Here is an 18,135-nt window from a genome sequence, read left to right as displayed (position 1 = left end):
CTTCTCCTCTGCTCGCTGGCCTCCAACATCATTGACTCCATGGATCTTCACTTTCGCAGAGGCCTACACCTAAGTCCAGTCGGCCCCAGCATCTGAGGGTTCAACCTAAGGGGAACGAGTGCTGGTACTGGTGAAGCTCCAGTTGGGCATCTGCTTCAGCCAGCTCCGCTTGCCGATGGTGGGGACCTTCAGAGTTCCTCCTGGCAGGTTGCGCCAACTTCACCTCGGCCTAGGGGTCCACGACCACAACAATAACATCCTCCAGCAATTGTTCAGTCAGAGCAGAAAGGTTTAGATATATCTTTATGCTCCCCCCCCACAAAAAGAAATAATATAATAAACTTTTGCAGCAGGGGGGAGAGATTCAGCAATGATTGTCAGGATTCCCCTCATATATTTCCTCAGCATATGAGCAGGAGAGACTATAATTGATCCAGGGAAACTGAAGATTCTCAGAGGCCATCCAGATAAATAACTTTGAATATTGTCCCCCTCAGATTTTTACTCCAACCAGTATTCTCCAACTGTTATATTTCCCTTCAGAAAACACATTAAAATTGAAGTCATGAAACAAAAAAAACGCAGCAAAAATAAGGTGATACCTTTTAATTGGACTCTTAATATACATTGTTTGACTCCCTTCATCAGGTCAAAACACAGTGAGCAGGAAAATGCGAATGATGACATCACAGATTAGTTTACCTTAGTGGTGTGAAGAGGAGGGAGGGAAAAGGGCTTGGTTTGATGTGTCAGCGAAGTGTTAAGAAGGTGATGGAACGGCAGCAGAATTATATCTGGTGGGGAATGAAATAACCCAAGTCCCCTGTTCGGTCCATTTCTGTTTCTTTTGAAGTGCTTGGATCATTTTAACGTCACATATCTTACGTTCCTGGATAGATCTTAATTGACCTTTTAGTATCCTGATCATCGACACAGAAATATCGTTTCAAAAAATAATATTTCCCCATGGAGATGTTGCCTTGCCACTCTACCCATGGGGGAGTGAAACTGCCCTCAGCTAAAGCCACACTGCAAGCCTGGACAAAGAAGGCCTCAATTCCCCAGGATTTTAGTAGAAGCTACCTAAAGTACAGCTTCGGGCCTCAGATTATGAGGAGCCTCTTAAGTGCCAAAAATGACTAAATTTCAAGTTCGACATATTTTTGTTAATGTTATGGGGCCTCTTAAACTTGTTGAGGGCCACAGCATGACTTAATCCAGCTCCGAATCCCCCCCCCCCCCCCCCCCCCCACATACTGCTCCATTTTTGCATTGATTGATTTCTGGAGCTGTAATTTGAACGCTATCTGCAAGGTAATTGAAGATGAACCATTTAGAGGACCTGAGAGGAAGCTGCCCCACATGGGCGATGAATTTTTACATGTTAAAACGTAATACCCTGCCCATTAAACATGTTTATCCAAGCGGCTTACAATAAAATCACATACATAATCAAGCAGCATTGACAAATAAAATCACACTTAATAAAACAGACCACAAGCTGCCTGGTAGCACTGCAATGCATTAAGAATGTTAATAGTTTTCTGTGTTTCTCTCTAAAGAAAGGACCTGTGAGGCCACAAAGGCTCCTGTGCAATAACATTGATGTAACAACTCTTTTTTTTTCTGGTACAATTTGTAGCTTACAAAGTATCCACTGAGAACAATGCATAATGGGACCACTTGTTCACATAGAATGATCGGGGATTTATAAATGATCCACTGAGAACTATGATTAATGGGACCACTTGTCCATATAGAATGATCAGGGATTTATAAATTATCCACTGAGAACTATGCATAATGGGACCACTTGTTCACATAGAATGATCGGGGATTTATAAATGATCCACTGAGAACTATGATTAATGGGACCACTTGTCCATATACAATAATCAGAGATTTTTAAATTATCCACTGAGAACTATGCATAATGGGACCACTTGTCCATATACAATGATCAGAGATTTATAAATTATCTACTGAGAACTAGGCATAATGGGACCACTTGTCCACATAGAATGATCGGGGATTTATAAATTATCTACTGAGAACTAGGCATAATGGGACCACTTGTCCACATAGAATGATCGGGGATTTATAAATTATCCACTGAGAACTATGCATAATGGGACCACTTGTTCACATAGAATGATCGGGGATTTATAAATGATCCACTGAGAACTATGCATAATGGGACCACTTGTCCATATACAATGATCAGAGATTTATAAATTATCTACTGAGAACTAGGCATAATGGGACCACTTGTCCACATAGAATGATCGGGGATTTATAAATTATCTACTGAGAACTAGGCATAATGGGACCACTTGTCCACATAGAATGATCGGGGATTTATAAATTATCCACTGAGAACTATGCATAATGGGACCACTTGTCCACATAGAATGATCAGGGATTTATAAATTATCCACTGAGAACTATGCATAATGGGACCACTTGTCCACATAGAATGATCGGGGATTTATAAATGATCCACTGAGAACTATGCATAATGGGACCACTTGTCCATATACAATGATCAGGGATTTATAAATTATCTACTGAGAACTAGGCATAATGGGACCACTTGTCCACATAGAATGATCAGGGATTTATAAATTATCCACTGAGAACTAGGCATAATGGAACCACTTGTCCATATACAATGATCAGAGATTTATAAATTATCCACTGAGAACTATGCATATTGGGACCACTTATCCACATAGAATGATTGGAGATTTATAGTCTTCTGGTGCAGTTACTGGACAAGCTGACTGAATTATTTCTGGTGAAGCATCAAAATGAAATCTCAGATCTTTGCTAGTTATGCAATTTTTTTAAACCATTTTTGCAAGAAAATTGCATCCTGCTTTAAACTGTCCTTTCATTGCTACTGCTAGGAAGTTTCAAAAGCAATACCGAAATACTTGTGCTAATGTACATTTCATTTTTATGAAATATCAGGACTTAGAAAAAAAATGCTTCACTAGATAGGTTTATGGACAGAGATTGTTAGAGAATGCTAGCAAAGCAGTTCTTTCAAAGGTCAGAAAATCTTTAAAAAAAAAAAAATCCAAAGTTAACAGAAGACAAAACACATAAAGATCTACAAACAGAACTCCTGCTGAGTCCAATTGAGATGTGGTAGCTAGATAAGTGTCTCAATTTTAAGTGTTACTTTGTTCCCCAGGGGTGTCTTTAATGGTTAATAATTCCACACTGAGACCCTATTCCACTCCAGTTTTCTGCACTTATTTCAAATGTACAAGCAGAGAAGAATATATGCATTATTTATACTTGATCTTCAGATACATACTGTAACTAGGAAAAGGTGCCTCAATAGATAGATTTTTCTGAATAAAATATGCACTTTTGCATGTGATTAAATCCCTGGATGCAGTATACAAGATATATCTGAAAAATAGTAAGATAACAGATGACCTCAAATGAGGAACAATTGGCTCACCCATTCTGCCCAGTGGTTTTCATCTAAGGATATACCCCAGTGGTCAATAGAACAAGCAAGAGATCACTTTCTATCCAGGTCAGACATGTTGTCTTCTTTCTTTGGTCTGTATTATTCTGGGTGGATGGGGCATATATTAGTCCAATTGCCTGTCGTCGTCCCCCCACACCCCTCAACATGTCTTGTACCCAACCACAAAACTGTTCCTACCACTGCCTTCTTTGTGTGTCCCAAGCGTGTCTATGGGAAGGGGAAAATGAAAAAAAAAAAAAAAAAAGAGTGAGTCTAAATAAATAAGAACTGAAAAAAAAAGCAAGAACTAAGGGTGTCTAGCAGAATGCTTAAAATATAGCTTTGTAGAATCACCAAACGGAAGTCTAATAATACTGCAAACGAGGTCATTATTGCAAAGCAAAAATATTCAATACCAAAAAAGACAATAGCTTGTTAAGAAAGGACCAGTATACCACCCTTTGGTTTTGGAACATGAATTATGTTCATTAGGACCGCTGGGTCACATATAATCATCGGTGCAAATATTAACATCCTTATTACAATTTTATATTTTTTAGACTTTTTTAAAACCCTTAAACAAAAGTGTACTTCCCCTTCAAAGGGTGGTATGATGGTCCTTTCTTAACAAGCTATTGTCTTTTTTGAAATAAGGCTTTGACCATCATAGCAGAAATTGTACATTTTGAAGAAGAAGTACAGTAGATAATTTACTGTTCATTTCTACTCTGCATAATATGGAGGGTCATTTTCTAAGCCATTTATTATTAGCATTTACTATTGTGAAGCCTTCCCATAACACTCATCCTTGCCTCATCCTCCACGGACCTTCTCTTCCTAACTTCAGATGCCTAAGCACTTTTTCCTCCGCTGCCTAAGCTATTTAATATATGTATATTAGTTTCATTAAATCTATGGTAACCCTCCGCTACCCTCCCCCCCCCCCCCCAACCTTCCAACCCCCTTACAATCCCTCATTCCTACCCCCCCCCCTCGGAATACCTTGTTACCCCAAAAAGCCAATTCTTTTCAGTTCTTACCAGTTTTGACACGTTACTCCCCATGCTTAAGCTGTATCCAAGTTTTTCTCTCCCCCTGTTCTATGTAAGACAACTTTGTCACTGTTTTTTTATAGTTGCAATGTAAACCGGAGTGATAATTAACTCTGTTATTTGAACTTCGGTATAGAAAAGTTATAAATAAATAAATAAATAAATAAATATTTGAAAGATTTACCTCTCCAGTCCATCAAAGCTAACGAGGCAATTTACAAAGTAAAACACAAAAACAATCAGTACGTGAAAACAGAGACATAAAACCCAAACAAGCTCAAATTAAGACGAACTACATTTCCCAGTCATCAGCCTAACCCTGGGCTACAAAAAAATGCCACAAATGACCCAGCAAAACCAAAACTGATTCTAACAAACTGTGGGGCTTCATTTACTAAGCATTTTTCCCAAAGACACAGAATAGGAGAAACTCCTTAGCAAATCAGGCACTATTTCAGAAAGAAAATGTATCTGCTGATGAGCCTCAAGAAGACTGGAGCAGCAACAAAGAATGGCCTTGATCTATTGCAGGACAATCATATACAAAGAGGGCACTCTCAATAAACCACTCCGTGAGGACCAAACTTTTGGCTTAGGTGTATATCATTCCAATCTGTGAGCCAGATGCCAAGGCCCCTTGCTTCTCAAGACTTGGAATGTAAAAGCCAAGAGCTCAAAATTTATTCTTGCAGGCACTGGTGATCGATGTAATTAGTGAAGGAGCGGGATGGAGCTATGCAGGCAAGAAAGAAACACAGAGTAAGTCAGATTAGTTGGTCAAGTTGCACACACAAAGGTGAAGCACTGTCATAAAAAAAAATAAAATTCCTGCGCATATAACTGAGATAAGCATGTATGATATCCAAGTGTTCAAAATGTACACCATCTGTACGGTGGCTCACTTTTTTAAAAATATAATCCCATGTATTTTCTGTTGCAAACACACTAAAACCTCCATGCGATTTCCATGTGGAATATTCCTCAATACAAAGAAATACTCTCACTCTCCAACTTCTCCTCTCTCTCTCTCTCTCTCTCTTTCCCTCTTGGAACAGCTTCTACATATCACATGACATACAGAGCAGCACAGTAATCCTGTGGTGTTGACGGATTAAATTTCATTGAACTATTCAATTGTCACCCTAGATCATCATTTCCAAAGCCTTATAAGTGAGGAATCCAAAAGTTGTCTAATGTGATATGATGAGCACCTTATTTTACTATTTATTTATAAGCATTTGATATTCCACCTGTTCCTAAAGGGAGGTCCATAAAGTAACAAGACATTGAGTATATAAGTAATAGATACATACACATATGATATGTAGGTAAGAGGTAGATTTCAAGTAGATAGTTAAGAATTTGGGTACATTAGGTAGGAATAAGGACATAGGTGTAAGAAATGCCAGCAATATGAGAGACAGTAAGAACTAGTTAGACATAAATAGCCCAGAAGTGGGAGAACTTTGTGGAAGTCATGGTCAAAGATTCCATTGTCTCAGCACAACTGAGTGAGTCTGCACACTTTGATGCAAAGTTCTATGCACAGTAATTTTCCATAGAAGCAACACGGGAAAAACACCTGCTACATCTGGCTCTTCAAAGGGAGGAAGCTTCTGTATTACTTTAAATTCTTGAATTTTCACCAGGGCAAGAGCTTGAGAATCATCCATAATCCTGGCTCCTTTCAAGGGCTGTATCTTCAGAATCACAGACTTGCTAAAGTCGATATCAGGCAAAGTGTTCTGTTCCCAGTTAGTAGGAATCCTGCTAGCAGTGGAGATAATGCACTTCTAATCATGTTACAGTGGGCTTCCGAAACATGAGACTTATGTTGTGTTGTGCTATCAAACAGAAATTCTCCCAAGCACACCTGCTACATCTGGTGACACGGTTATAGACTCAAACTGAAAAAGGGGAGGGCTGCACAGTCGATAATATACAAATGAAACTGTCCCCAACACAATGCTATGTCGCACTACTTAAACCATGCCAAATAAGCCAACGAAAAAGCTTCTATCAAGTTTATTATAGGAACTGGAGCAATAAGAAGAGCTTTTTGCTCTCTGATCACTGGCACAAGAAAATCTTTCAAATTGTTTTTTTTTTTTTTTGTTTGTTTTTGCAATTAAAATCCAAGGAAGCTCATCCTCTACAATATCCAAAACACTTACTTTATTTTGTATCCAAAAAAGTTCATAAGGGTAAACATTTGATAAGGGCTATGTTTCGAGGAAGACCTGTGCTTCAGGGAGTCATTCAGCTCATGTCAGCTCTGTATAAATTTCTTTGGATACAGAATAAGATAAGTTTTGTGGACATTGTACATAATGAGCTTCCTTGGATTTTAATTGCAAAACCAAAACGAAACAAAAAAAAAAGTTTTTTTGAAAGATGGTGTTATTTCATGTTTCTGCTGTTTTGTTGGGTGTTTTGGAAATGTATAACATTTTTTAATTATTGATTGTTTTATTCTTCAGATGTTCTGAAATATTTATTCTTTTTATTAGTATAGTTTTAGTGATTCATGATTTATATTTCTTGATTTTGTTTGATATTTTATGAGACACAGTCAGGCTGCACTGCATACAGCATCTGGCTGGTTGTGATTTCCAGTTCAGTTTTTGCTGTACATTTCTATGTATGCTTTATGGTCTCTTTATTCTGTATTTGTCTCCAACAGTTAATTGACACTTGGTATATTTTGTGTAATCGATGGGGTGTTAAATATTATCTGAATAAGATCTTATATCCATTTTCTAAAATTGTTGATGCAATGCTGTCATATGATTTTAGAGATTGACTTGCTGGATGGCTAAAACTGGTCAGGGCTTTCTTTATTGCTTATAGAGCCCTTAGGAGTTTTTCTTGTAATGTCTTATACAGCGGCAGATTCCCAAGGAAGACCGGCCCGGGGATGCGCCACCCAGGCCGGCCCAGGACACATCACGTGGTCTGCTGAGCTCGGCTCTGTCACGGCCGCACACGGCAGACCACGTGACTGGAGCGACTGGCCCACTGGGGGATGCCCGATCCCCTGAGGCCAATCCGCCCCTGGTCTTATAGCCAAGTTGCCAGATACAGTTAATGGCAGGCCAAGATATGCATAGTATAGGGGTATGCTCTATTTCTTGGTTATTTAGACAAAATTTGAAATTTTTGTTGGAGATTTTTTGGCTCAGTTCTGCTTGTGACGTGCGATCAAGAGATACGTGATTGATAGAAAATGGGGGGAAAACCCAGTCTTTTTATTCAGTAGATGCAGCATTTCTATACCTAGAGAATGTGTATTTCTATATCCTAAGGCCAGCACTGGAATGGTGGTGGTGGTGGTGGGGCAGGGAGGTGGAATGGGGAGAGCGCTGAGGTCAGGAAGAGAGATAAAATTGTGCCTACCCCAGCTAATTTCATGTCAATTTGAGGGATGGGAGCGATGTTAGTCACACATCCTCCCAGTTTAAGTTCCTTTACTCTTTGCCCCCAAGGAGCAGAGATCAATGGGGGGAGGGGGGGTGGCATTTGCACAGGGTGCCATAGCCTGAAGAAAGAGGAGGCCCAGTAGGGCCGTGGTGGACCCCATCCCACCATAGCTGGAAGAGCTCACAGTATAATGTAACCAAAAATGTTTGCCCACAGCAACCTAATCCTTAGAGGGGACTTTGAAGGCCCTACTTGCTATGAGTCTACAGAAGCTTGTTCTTTGGCATTGTTTCAGTGGTATGACGTAGCATTGTGTTCGGGACGGTTTCACATGAATGTTAATGTTTGTGCTACAGTTATAGCACTCTATAAACTGCCTTGGGTTTTTTTAAATTAAAAAACCGAAGCCACCCTAGGATAACCCTGAAATAGCACTAAAGAGTACGGGAGAAGCATTCAGCATCATAATAAAGGTACTTTGATGATTTAAATGAGAAAATGATATGTCAAATAAAAGAATAATAATAATAATAAGCCTTTTAAGTTTTAAAACAACTCAATTTATGGTGCTGATGTACATTACACATGGACCACAGCTTCGCATTGTCAGCACTCCCACCGTTTGATCTGCTACTGATTAGAGGAGAAACAGATCCCCGCTACACTACAGAATAAACAATCGATCAATCAATATGTAGACAAGGATAAGCCAGAGCTGGAGCCTGAATTTAACTGCAGACAGAGTGTATCAAAAATCTTTCTTCCAAAGCTTATGCATCTATTTTTGTGTGCTGGCCAGAAGTGAACAGGTATTTTACTTATCTGCCAGTGCAAAATACATATTTTACAGTTTTAAGGTACCTTCTGAAACCTACAGCTTCATCTCACCTCATGAACTCAGGATATATAGTCAGATCGGTCAGTGCACCTTAGGAGAAAGTCTGGGAGACCAGACCAGCATTAAGATAGCAATGCATGGGAGCCATCTGCTGTTCAAATCATGAAATGGCAGTAGGATAATTCTCTTCCTCCCGTTTCAATTTCCTTCTCTGTTTCCATTAAATACAGATAGCCCCGTCCCATTTTGCATAGCACATGGGAAATTAGTTGTTTTCCTTCTGGTGATAATGGTGCGTTACAGCACAATATGGTGGCTTCCATGTGGGAATTTGACCTAGTTTAGGAAGATGCTCATAAAATCACTTCTGAGCAGGCTGGGCTTTTATCTGCCATCATTCACTTTGTTCCTGCAATTGCAATTATTATTCAGGGTGCATGGGGTAAGGGCACACACTGTGTATCCTGATGAAGAGGAGGAGAGAGAAAATGCTTTAAGGATGCCCTCAAGGCCAATACAAACTTGTGGGATGCCGTTGCCCAGGGCTGCCCCAGATGGAGGGAGCAATTTGAAACCCTTACAAGGTGGGGAAAGTGGGAGTGGCAGCAATCCAGCACCAGCCATCCCACTCAGAAATACATGCCCAAGATGTGGCAGAGTTTGTCAATATCAGGCTGGCCTCATCAGCTGCCTTCAGTCGGATGTAGCAGTGACGTGGAGTTAACACTGTAAATCCATCATAGTTAGCGAGCGTTCGATGAAGTTTGTTTAAGCACTTGGTTCTTTTGCGATGTCGAGTGTGTATATTGTAAATAGGAGAGGAAAACATTTGGGGTAATTTTGATTATAGGGAAGGTATTTAATGATCACATGCATTGCTGAAATATATTTTTTTATTATTTTACAGTGGCACGGCTCGCTCTGATTATTAGCCGCCTGAATAACACTCGTGATGAGATGCTATAGACGACTAAACCCAGTTCAGGTAAATGTTTGATAGGCCTGTTCTCTTATGAAACATGCCATCGGAGCACCAGCTCGGGTGAAACTTTGCTGGAGATCCCTGCAACAATGCTGGCTCCTCCTGAGGAAGCCCATAACAGGGCTTCCTCAGGACCGTTGGAATTCATTTTATAACCCTGGGATTGATTTCCACGATGTGCAATGACATGAAGAATATAGAATATTAGTCCAGAACATGGGTTTGTGGAAACAGAACTGACATGAATCCTGATAACGTTTTCAGGAATTAAATGAACCAATAATGCTGGACCCTGCATATACTGAATTATACAATACATTTTTAGACTAAGAAGCAACTGTGCCCAGTATACTGTATTATATATCATATGTTTAGGCTGAGAAGTATTTTGTATGTTTGAGTATGTTGTGACTGGTTTTAGGCTGGTATGTGTTACGGTTCTGGCAGTGGACCCTTAGTCCGAGGTAGAGTAGCGCTACCTAGGAGAGTAAACCCTCTTAGGACCCTACCGTCGGAAGGCGAGGCCTGATAATGTAGACGTGGAATGAAGACTTCACCCTGGAAGCTTGCAATTCCCCCAGGAGGAGCCCGTAGGAACCCGACCGCTGGGACTTAGGAGACTCCCTGGAGACTGAAGAAGATCTGGATGCTGGCACCTCCAGCAGGTCGAAGTCAATTCAAGTGTAGATATCCGGAGAATGGTCGGAAGCCGGTCCAGGAGTCAAAGCCCGAGGAATGGTCGGAAGCCGGTCCAGGGGTCAAAGCCAGAGGAATGGTCGGAAGTCGGTCCAGGAGTCAAAGCCAGAGGAATGGTTGGAAGCCGGTCCAGGGGTCAAAACCAGAGAGATGGTCGGAAGCCGGTCCAGGGGTCAAGCCAGAAGAATCCGTCCAATGAGAGGAGAATCAGGAACAAGGACCAAGAAGAACAGGAACCAGACAAGCAGGCAGCGGACCAAGAACTCGAGGCACAGGAACTCATAGGACCAAGAGCCAAGATACCAAGGCAAGGTCTGAGGAGCAGACCTTGTCTTAAATACAGGATACCAGGAAGCAGTCCCAGAGAGGAGCCATGACCATTTCCTGTAATGGTCCCTTTAAATTACCCCAGCAGCCACGCGCGTGGCTCTAGGAGGCCCGGCGGGGGCGGAGTCAACAGGAAGGAAGAAGCGGCCATATTGGAAGCGGCCACAGCCACGAAGAAAACATCAGCAGCGGCTGCCGGCTCCCGCGGGCATCCCAAGAGGAGCCTGACCATGCGGGTGAGTGACCGGTCTTGGTTGCGGACTGCCGCAGCCGGCAGCCATAACAGGTATGTGTGTGTGAGTGAGTGTTTTGTGATGTGCTTTATATAAAATATTAATAAAATTAGGGTAATCTTCACACAGAAGAGAGAACAGCAGACAGGTTTAATGAAGTTTAATGAAGTCAAAATATATTTTGTAACTTTGAAACAAAATTAATGGTGATTGCATATTTATTGAGGGAGGTGATATCTTATTGTTTTTGGGTGTGTGCATATATATACAGATATGTAGCCCATCATTTTAATTTAGGGATCTTACTTATTTTCCTCAGTTTAATAGACTGTAGAACTGTTGCAGAGGGGAAGGCCTGTGTTTTCTGCGAGAAGCTGCAGAATGATCCCTGATCAAATGTTCAGCTAACATCCCCATCATAATCACCCTCAAAGTGGGTCAAGTGTGCCCTCTAATATGCTGGGAGTTTTCATGTACTGTGCATTGGCCATGGCACGTATCCACTAAAAAAAAACCAAAAAAACTAAATAAAAACAGCTTAAGTTAGCACAAGAACCTGGGTGGCTCCATATTGGGAACTTTTAGCTAATGCAGGTATAATAAGCAATATTCTGAACTGAATATACTTTGCTAGCCAGCACTGAACGTTCCAGTTAGAGGTTACTGAGCAAGATCAATGCTGTTAAACGCATCCAGAGAAGCACAGACACTGCCGGCAGGCAGATAAGAATTGCTTGGTGCACATGGTCTATCTATACGTGCCCGCCTATTGTGCTGCCACAGACCCTACTCAGCCTCTCGACTCCTCCCTCCCTCGCCCTGCCGGAAAGTTCTCTTCAGGGCTGATTTACTAAGGCGTTTATCCCATTCTGTATCTAAGGTGAAATAAAGGCTTAGCAAATCAGGTACAAACTGTGTGATGCCTACCACATTGGCTGAATTTCCAAAAGTTATAAATTCTGCAAGGCAGCCTAGGTCCGTCTGGTTGGAGGAGGCCACCCACATTCGTGAAATTGCTGGAGAAGACGCTGGTCATGTCTGGAAAGGCACGTCTCAGGGTATCCTTGCAGCTGCTACCATTTTCATGCAGGACAGATTGACCTGAAATCTAGGGGTTAGTTTGTTCAAATGAGGTTGTTTCTGAACCTACAGACATAGAACATGGTGGAAGATAAAGGCTGCAAAACCAACCTAAATCGCCCCATTTTCCTTTCCCGTTGCAATACTGAAGAACTTACGTGATCTCAGGCTTTACCTTACATTCTCATGACTGTGGATCCTCTGTGCTCATCTCAAGCTTTCTTGAATTCTGTTACTATTTTTAATTCCATCGCTGGAGGCGGTGGAGGTTGCTCCATGCATCAACTACCCCTTTTCTTTGCATAAATATTTAACACAATAGCACTGTAGATATCAGCAGGTAAGAACAATCTGGCCCATCCGCTCTGCCTGGTGGCCTTGTGCATGCTAATCTTAGGATATCTCCCTGCAGTCAAATGTGCAAGCTTGACCACCTGCAAGAGATCGATCCTTCACCTTTTGGCATTAGTTGGAAAGTACCGCCAAGTCAGTCCACACTAGGAGACTTCTCACCTTCCCCTCACATTTCCCTCAGTTGTATGTGAGAATGTACCAAATCCCTGTCTAATGTTCTAGGTAGAGGAACACAGAAGTTTCCACCTGCTCTTCTCTCAGGGCACTGAGACAGCCCCTGCTGGCAGGGCATATATGCTGAGTTCAGAGGGGTGCCCTGGTCATTGTTATTCCCTGTGTAAGGGCACAGATTTACTTTAAGTTAAGCAATAGATCCTTACATAAAGATCGTACCTTCATTAGGCTAGCCAATGTAACTTATCCAAGCTGTCTGGACTTCTAAGGACCTTTTTAGAAATGTTTTTTTGGAAACTTATTTGTAACCCCAAAAGCTTGTATCTTTAAAACATTTGTTAGCTTCATAAAAAGTAGTCACTCTGATCTGCTGTGAGATTGTGCTTTTATTCATAATCAGTGACAGATTTAGGATTTTGCTGCCGCCCCCCTCCTCACCTCACCCCATCATACGGTAGGACAGCAGGGAGTAGAAACTCTAAGGTGCAGCTCCACAGTTTCCTGTGGCAGCTCAGAGGCAGATTCTGTGAAAATTCTGAAGCACATTGACAAGCATTTCCATCTTTTATTTTTTTGCTATAAAAATAAACTCATTTTCCAAACATTGCCTGTGTTTGCATAATTTATATTCTTTTTACTGGGTGGGGAAAGGATCTCTCAAATATCAGTACAGGGAGGAGATGTCAGGGATGGGAAGAGGGTGAGAGAGGACCAGGAATGGAGTGAGGAGAAGGTGAGAGGAAAGGGGGTAGGGGAAGGAGTGTGAAAAAAGACCCTGGTGATTTAGGGGGGGTGCTACCTCCCCCCCCCCCCCCCCACCTCTTAGAAATCTTGTTGGGGTATAGTGGGGGCCCAGATCCACCCTAGCTCTGGGCCCAGTCAACACCAATTTTCCAAACTGGCATCAACCTGACTCTGCCCCTATGCCCTTGCTTGAGAGCAAGTGTAACTTTGTGCCTGCGGACTTACATCCTCATTCATTGAAATCATGTTCTTCCAACTGGAGAATTCAAAGTGTGTTACAACAGGTTAGAGTTACACTAGGTAAAGAGGGGGATTCAAATTACAATGGGTGGGGTATGTAGCAGATATGATTACGATAGATGCATCCTACAGCAGTTTAAGGTACATCAGGGGTGTCAAGTACAGTTAAATGATAGTCAATAGGACGAAGCCCAGTAGGGTTGTGGTATCTATGTAAGAGGTGCAATATAAGTCAGCAATATTGAATGAAATTAATAGGGCAGCACGGTAAATAGTAGAGTATCAGTCATGGGTAAATAAGGAGAATGCAAGCCATGAAATATATTGAAAGTATGCGCATTAATCTTCTCTGCCTCAACTCCGCCCTTACTAAGCGTGCAAAAGTTCATGCAAAAATTGTGTTTTTATGTGCATACACCCCAAATTACATTTTGAAAAGGGAATCTAAGCACAGAAACGGGGGGGGGGGGGGGGGTGCGTTTCTGCTCACAAATCCTTTAGAAAATTCAGCACAAGTCGTCTGGTGCAGAGAAAGGGCAGGCCCCCTTCTTCTCGTTAAGCCTATTCTGCCTTCCTTCCTGATCATTACTGCCAGGACGGATGCAGCACACACGGCTTTTCAATGATACAAAACGTCCTGAAGAGCATCAAAAGCGCTGGCGCTGTCTCTCCCATCATCATTCGGCAGCAAGCAGCTCAGAAAAGTCATTTCTGTCCTCACTGTTGGACTCCTCTCCAGATCCAACACATTGTCGCTTCCCCAGGGCAGCCCGACCCCTTGCTCCGTTAATCTAAATCTCAGCAGTGTCCGAGGCTCCCTCCATTCCGACCCCGAGCTTTACGCAATACGCGGTGCTTGCTGTCCCCGGGCCACCTCTCTTTCTCATCACTAGCGCCCCGATGCAGACGGGTCCAGTTAGGCAGCGTTTTAACCAAGGCAGCTTAATGTCCATGGGCGTGCATGCAGCAGCATGCTGGAAGGAACTCCACTAGCCTGCCAAAAAAGGTGCAAGACAAGCTCATCCCTTGTTACAGGTTCACTCGGGGTAAGTGGGGAAAATGATCCGATACTTCAGGGCACAAAGTGGTATCCCCGAGGCTCTTCTTCTCCTGATAGGATCTGCTACACAAGAAAACTCAAAGCCCCACTCACACTGAACCAGCGCACAATGGATACCGGGATTAGCAGTGTTGTTTACTATTAATTCTAAGTTACGGTCCAGAAAGCAAGGCAGAATAACCAGATAACAGCAAAAGCAATAGTTGTACAAACACAGTGAATTACTCTATCTCTCTGCCATTTCCCTCCCCTGCCTCCTGTTAGCTCTACACCCCAACTGCATATCTGAAACTGTGTTTTGAGAAAGGCAAGAGGTTTTCCCAAAACACAGTCCAGGCTCTCTCTTGCAATTTTAACTCCCTCACCACCGATCCTGCAAAACTGGGTTTACTTCTTCCCTTCTCTGTTGTTGTTACAGTCATGTGATGTGTGTATGCTGTAGCTTCTGCCATCCCAGAAGTTAGATGTTTGCAAACTCCCTTCCAAGAAATCAATCGGGTGTTTACCATAGTGAGCTAGAGTGAAACCGTGAGCCAGACTCACTAGGTCGGTACTGTAAATATGTGAATGATTTCAAGGAAAGGAGATGTGCAAAAATCCAATTTCTGGGATTACAGAAGCTGCAGAATACAGCCAACTCCATATTTTATTGATTATCTGTTCTCTGTGAGTTGCACCTGAAACAAGGGATACCTGGGTGAGCCCTGTAGCCAAGATGCTTATGTTTAAACCTTCTGGTTTCTGCCACTGTAATATAAGTACTGTGGGAGGTGCCTTTTAAACCAGCTCTAGTTATAAAGCTGTCAAGGACAGTGCTACATCCACTTGAATAATGGATATTCAGAGATAAATCAATACTTCCACGAGCATCTTTGGTCGTTCATTGCCGCCCTTGCTCTGGTACAATGAGTACACGATGAACCCCAAGACCACCCCCAAGAAGAATCGCAACAAGTAAGGCGAACAACACTGGACCAACTCCTGGAAAAAAGGAAATCAATTTGAAATGCCTTTACTGGCCTCCCCCAGGCTGGAAACATGGACCTGTCAGTCTGCATATTCTAAAGGCCTGGATAAAATACTTTGGTTCCCATGTTAGTCCACTTGACTGAGTGGGGAAAAAAAAAAGCCAAACAAAAGAGAAGTATAAGATGATACCTTTTCATTGGACTACTGTAGTACATTTCTCTTCTCACTTATTTAGGTGAACACTCCCTTTTTTCTGGTCAACACATCCTGACATCCATCATGAGTATTCAATCAAAACCAATTACAAGGAGAGTTTTTGTTTTTTTTAGAAGATTTTACCTAGATAACTGGGAAGGTGCACACAGTATTCAAGGTGCGGTCTCACCATGGAGCAATACAGAGGCATTATGACATTCTCCGTTTTATTTTCCATTCCCTGCCTAATAATTCCTAACATTCTGTTTGCTTTTTTTGACCGCCACAGCACACTGAGCCGACCATTTCAATTTATTATCCACTATGATGCCTAGATCTCTTACCTGGGTGGTAACTCCTAAGATAGAACCTAACATTCTGTAACTACAACAAAGGTTATTTTTTCCTACCTGCATCACTTGCACTTTCCACATTACATTTCATCTGCCATTTGGAAGCCCAATCTTCCAGCTTCGCAAGGTCCTCCTGCAATTCCTCCTCATGCATATGGCTCAATGGGTCTCTTCCTTCCAGCGCAGGGCCCACACTCCTCCCCCTTCCGGTTGTGCATCCCCGATAGATCTCCCTTCAGCTGCATGCCTGGTGACTTTTTTTTCCCAGGGTCTGCTTCTGCACCAGGACCTGGAGTTTTCAGATATTGGCCTGGAGACCCGGCAATCCCTTTAGAATTACGAAGTCTTTGGGCCAAATCTGGAGAGTTCCCAGGTATGATTATGTACTTTATAACAGCAAATAAGCCTTGACATCACTGAGAGAGCATTTCCTCGCCACCCCCTACCTGTTGAGATGGAGCATGATACAGATGGAGACAGAGGCTTATGAGATGGTGAATGATGACAAGCTCATGTCCAGGCCAGATTTTAGTACAAAAGTACACATTTCCGACTTACACTTTCATATATCTTTGTGCAAAAATGACTCCATTTCTAGTCCATTTCAGAAGCGTAACTAGGGTACGTCGTCTGAGTCCACCCTCACAAGAAGGCAGACACCCTCTCAAATCGCATCAGTCATCTCCCTTGACTTAGCTTTTAAGTTATCAAACCTTCCTTCTGAACGACTCAGTAGATTGAGAAGCAGAGAGGACTTTTTTTTTTTTTTTTAATTTAAGACTGTTTACTGTACATTTATTTGAAATACAATAGGAATAAACTTACCTGATGTCCCAACTGTGATGATATGGAAGGTCTGCAACATGCTGACTACATTCTGTGTTCTAGCAGTAAGACAGTATTGTCCTGGGTTATTAAACCTATAACTCAGGCTACAGGAGGTGATGTTTGTCCCCGCTGGGTGGCATTCATCTCCTTCGAGTGTAACACATTCAGCTTTTATTAGCCAGCACAAGGTCAAAGGAGGGCTGAAAACACAAGTAGCACAAAATGGAACATTCTGATTTTTATGGTCTTAAACACGCAAGCAAAACAAACGGAGAAGGTTAAGAAGAGACTTATTTTTTGGATATATGCCAGGGCTTCCCAAACCTGCACTGGTGATCCCACAGCCAGTTGTATTTTCAGGATATCCACCATGAATATGCATGAGATAGAGCTATATGCCAGTTAAATTCCCCCTTCCCCCCGCTGGGTCCGCGAACGACCACGCGGCCCACCGCGCCGTCCCGACGCCGAGCAGCCCGCCCAGACCGGCAAGCAGGGCCCGCCTACAAGCACCTACCTCCAGCCAATAGGGAAGGCCCCAGAGGGACTTTAAAATCCCTCCAGCTCCGGATCCTGCCTCTTCGACCCCGCGAACAGCTCCAGCGACGGCGGGACTCAGCGGCACAGACGGCATCGGAAGCGAGGAAGGGCCTGCGCGATCGGCGCCACAGACCCATCGGGGTAAGGCCAGTTAAATTCCCCCTTCCCCCCGCTGGGTCCGCGAACGACCACGCGGCCCACCGCGCCGTCCCGACGCCGAGCAGCCCGCCCAGACCGGCAAGCAGGGCCCGCCTACAAGCACCTACCTCCAGCCAATAGGGAAGGCCCCAGAGGGACTTTAAAATCCCTCCAGCTCCGGATCCTGCCTCTTCGACCCCGCGAACAGCTCCAGCGACGGCGGGACTCAGCGGCACAGACGGCATCGGAAGCGAGGAAGGGCCTGCGCGATCGGCGCCACAGACCCATCGGGGTAAGGCCAGTTAAATTCCCCCTTCCCCCCGCTGGGTCCGCGAACGACCACGCGGCCCACCGCGCCGTCCCGACGCCGAGCAGCCCGCCCAGACCGGCAAGCAGGGCCCGCCTACAAGCACCTACCTCCAGCC

Source organism: Rhinatrema bivittatum, chromosome 14 (genome assembly GCF_901001135.1).
Source record: "Rhinatrema bivittatum chromosome 14, aRhiBiv1.1, whole genome shotgun sequence".
Taxonomy (NCBI): Eukaryota; Metazoa; Chordata; class Amphibia; order Gymnophiona; family Rhinatrematidae; genus Rhinatrema; species Rhinatrema bivittatum.
The sequence above is the reverse complement of the archived record's forward strand: the minus strand, read 5'-3'. Positions refer to the sequence as shown.